The sequence below is a fragment of the Balaenoptera musculus genome, chromosome 16 (genome assembly GCF_009873245.2).
Source record: "Balaenoptera musculus isolate JJ_BM4_2016_0621 chromosome 16, mBalMus1.pri.v3, whole genome shotgun sequence".
Taxonomy (NCBI): Eukaryota; Metazoa; Chordata; class Mammalia; order Artiodactyla; family Balaenopteridae; genus Balaenoptera; species Balaenoptera musculus.
Window position 1 is genome coordinate 61,661,676 of NC_045800.1, and position 4,406 is coordinate 61,666,081.

At 42.6% G+C, this 4,406-nt stretch overlaps 1 pseudogene; it reads right to left on the bottom strand.

Annotated features, from left to right (window-relative positions):
- Window positions 1–1,429: 1,429 nt before the first annotated feature.
- LOC118882415 lies at window positions 1,430–3,975 on the bottom strand (annotated as a pseudogene).
- Window positions 3,976–4,406: the final 431 nt, after the last annotated feature.

Genomic DNA, 4,406 nt, shown 5'->3' on the forward strand with positions numbered 1-4,406 from the left:
CTATAGGGGCTTCCCTGGTGGCACAGTGGTTAAGAATCCACCTGTCAATGCAGGGGACACGGGTTCAATCCCTGGTCCGGGAAGATCCCACATGCTGCAGAGCAACTAAGCCCGTGCGTCACAACTACTGCGCTCTAGAGCCCGTGAGCCACAACTACTGGAGCCCGCGCACCAAGAGAAGCCACTGCAATGAAAAGCCACCACAATGAGAAGCCCACGCACCGCAACGAAGAGTAGCCCCCGCTCACCGCAACTAGAGAAAGCCTGCATGCAGCAATGAAGACCCAACGCAGCCAAAAATAAATAAATAAAATAAATAAATTTATAAAAACACAAAACAAACAAGAGCTATACATTGCTTGTGGTTGGGTCTCTTAAATTCTTTTAATCTATAACAGTCCCTCCACCTCCCATGATACTTGTTGAAGAAACCCAGTCTTTTGTCCTACAGAACGTCTCACATCCTGGGTTTCACTGACCACTTCGTGTGGTGTCTTCTAGCTTCCCTTCTCTCACATTTATTTTTTATTTTATAATTTTTTTGATAAGTCATTTTTATTATACATTATAAAAGTAGTGTTCCATAACACATTGGAACAACGTTTTTTTAAACTGGTTTTCACCACAGACAGTTTGAGAAGCACTGATTTGGATGACTTGCTTCTCATCTGTACCACTATGATTTGACAACAAAGGTTACTTTCCCACATTAAAAAATTTTTTTTCTTGCCAATATTCTAGACAAAAGCAAGAATCACCCATACAGCACTCTAGCCTTACAATTTCTTGACTCATTTATTCCAATAAAATATACCTTCAAACAATAACCCTAGCCATATCTTGTCCTTAGTCCTCTTTAATCCTTAACTCTGAAACTCTGCTCTTGGATCACAAACTTTCATTCTCCTACCTTCTTACTAAAACTACTCTTTACTGTTCCTACTGGAATAAACACTTTGCCTGGATATGGACTTGCTTCCCTGAATGCAATGCTTGTGCAAAAACAGCCATCCATGGACTTATAGAATGCCTTACATATCACCATGAGATTCCACACAGCATTGTTCTGATCAAGGAACTCACTTCATAGCACATGAAGTGTGGCAATGGGCTCATGCTTATGAACACTGATCTTACCAAGTTCCGCATCATCCTGACACAGCTAGCTTGATAAAACAGTGGAATGGATTTTTGAAGACTTGATTATAGTGCCAGATATGTGGCAATACCTGGTGGGGCTAGGACAAGGTTCTCCATGACAGTGTATATGCTCTAAACCAGAATCCAGTATATGGTACTTTTTCATCTACAGCCAATATTCACGGGTCCAGGAATCAAGGGGTTGAAATGGGAGTGGCTTCATTCATTATTATCCAGAGTGATCCAATACTAAGATTTTTGCTTCCTATCTCTGCAAACTGAGATTCTGCTAATCCAGAGGTCTTATTAGTTCCAAAGGGAGAGAAACTTCCACCTGAGACAAAGCAGCATCCCGTTCTTCAATCACTGCATTCATTTCTTCTGCAGTTATTCTCTTTTTACATTCCTTGGACTTGTAGATTCTATCCACAATTATAGCTCCATTCTTCTGAATAGCTATCCCTGTGTCTGCACTGTTTATTCTGTTCAGTAATTCCTGTAATGTCATGTCATTTTCTTCAGGGTTAATATTTTCTAGCAGTTTTAGAGACATTTCCATATGCTTGGCTCGTGCAATTGCTTCATTTCTCTCCTCATTGGCTAACTGCTGTCGAAACATAATAGCTTCATCATGTTCCCTCTGCAAAATACACCTCTTCAACCAGAGCTGCTGTTTTTTCAGCAATTTGAGCTTCTGTTGCTTTTTCTTGGAGTTCCAGTTTAAGCTTTAGTTTTCTCTGTTCTTTATCTTCTTTAGTCAGTTTTTCTTGAAGCTTTTTATTGCTTGCTTTGCGAATGTCCAATTCTTTTAGAAGCAATGCTATTGTCTCCTCTTTAAGTCTGAAGTAACTTGACAAGGAATCATACATTTGTAATGCAAATCATTATTTCTTTGTTCCATAATATTGGATTTTTCTGTGGTGCAGTGAGCTGTCTCATCACCTAGATGAGGACTGATGACTTGAAAATTCCTTGATTTCTGCTCTGGCAGTTCTATGCCCTCATATGTAGCTTCATTAACTAATTCATTGGATTTCTGTTGCATGCTTCCCTTAGAATTCACAGGCAGTTGCTCATCTGGCTGTGTACTTTTATTTCTCCCAGTGGTCTCTTGTTCAAGATAACTATGGGTTATGTCTGGACTAATGCAGCACTGTCCTGGTGTTAAAATATACTGGTTGAGGGCTTCCCTGGTGGCGCAGTGGTTGAGAGTCTGCCTGCTAATGCAGGGCACACGGGCTCGAGCCCTGGTCTGGGAAGATCCCACATGCCGCGGAGCAACTGGGCCCGTGAGCCACAACTGCTGAGCCTGCGCGCGTTTGGAGCCTGTGCCCCGCAATGGGAGGGGCCGCGATAGTGAGAGGCCCGCGCACCGCGATGAAGAGTGGCCCCCGTACCACGATGAAGAGTGGCCCCCGCTTGCCCCAACTAGAGAAAGCCCTCGCACGAAACGAAGACCCAAACACAGCTAAAAAAAAAAAAAAAAAATTACCCCCAAATCTCAGTGGATTCACCAAATAAACGTTCATTTAAAAAAAAAAAATATATATATATATATATATACTGGTTGATTATAAAATACAGGCAATGAAGGTTTCTTTCACAGCTGGATGGAAGAACAATAACAACCACCACTTGTCTAGGCCCTTTTGACCAGTCGTCCATTTGTACTTCTGTTCTTCTTTGCTCTGGCAAGGTCTCTGGGTTTTGCGCCAAGATTTGAAGCTTTGTACAGCATGGCTCAGCGTGCCTCAAGAAGCACCGCATTCTTTGCCGAAACTTACAAGTGTGAGACCTGAGATGCGCGCCGCACCGCCCCAGGAGCCGACTGCGCACTCGCCCAGAGCTTCTCAGGCCCCACGCGCAGGCACCACGTCCACCGACCGACGCTCACTCGGAGCCTCCCTGCCCACCTGGGGCTCCTCTGCGCGGGGAAGTGCGCTCGCCTGCGAAAATTCCAGCGGGCCACAACGGGAGAGCGAGCCAGCCACCGGTGGCGCGCGGGGCCCATGGGGAGCAGAGGCCTCTCACATTTAATGTTAACTCTTGTTCGTATTTTCCTACTTTTCTAAAGTATGTGCTATTAGAAATTAAAACAAAAATACTCCGGTGACAGTGAACAAATTTAATGCACAGGCAGGAGTGGGGGAAATAGATCAGTTAGGAGATAGATTAACCACTCTTCAGGAGAAATCTGAGCTAGGATAACAATTTGAGAGAGCTACCAGCGTATAAATGGTAACTGAAATTGGGGGAATGGATGAGATCATTCATGGAAAATGGGGTCCAAGATGGAACCCTGGAGAAGCCTAATATAAAGATGTGGGCAGAGAAAGAGGATGCTGCGAAATAGGCTGAGAAGTAGTCAGAGATTTACAGAGAAGTAGTCATCACAAGAGCTGAGGGCAGTTTCAAGGCAGAAGGGTTGCTCAGTGGATGATGCATTTATAAAACATACATAAATGAATATTTATAAAGCAGGTCATTTTATATTCAGTAGGGCTTGTTAAAATTAACCTATACATTTATCCTAAGGAAATAACCACATAGTGCATTTTGGAAGACAAGGAGTTTGGACTTATTTGGGGAGCAACAAACTAAAGGTTGTTGGCAGTGACAAAAATGAACGACAACCCTTAACAGTTTTGGTGAAACTGAGTTCCAAAATCTAAGAAGTTCCACATTTCTGTGAAATCTTTCCAGACAGATTTTAAAAATTCAACCTATTTGTATTTGTTTTTGTAAGCATCTACTGTGTGCTTACCACTACACCCTTACAAGCAAGATACAATAGTATGTACATGTGACATGATCTCTATCCTTTCCATTTACCATAGTCACCATACTCACCAATCCTCACTCAGTCTGGTTGTTTGATCATAGAATTCGCTGATGAGTTATGACACAGATGCCCTCTCTATGCCTGAGTTTCCTTCTCTTTAAAGCCACGGTTTGATGAGGTCAGTGGTTCGCATCAGAATCACCAGGAGCGCTTGTTGAACACAGATTGCTGGTTCCACTCCTAGTTTGATTCAGTAGGGAGTGGAGAACTTGCATTTCTGGAGAGGTAAGTTGCTGTTCCAGGAACCATACTCTGAGAACCCTTTTACTTTCTCCAGCTCTAAAAGTCTATGATCCCTTAGCAAAACTGCATTACCTATGCTCACTAATGGATTTAACACTCTCCGTTATTCACCAGAGCCTAAGAGGATGTTGTGGAATATGTAGTTATTATTTGCCTTAAAAAAAAATTTTTTTTTTATTGG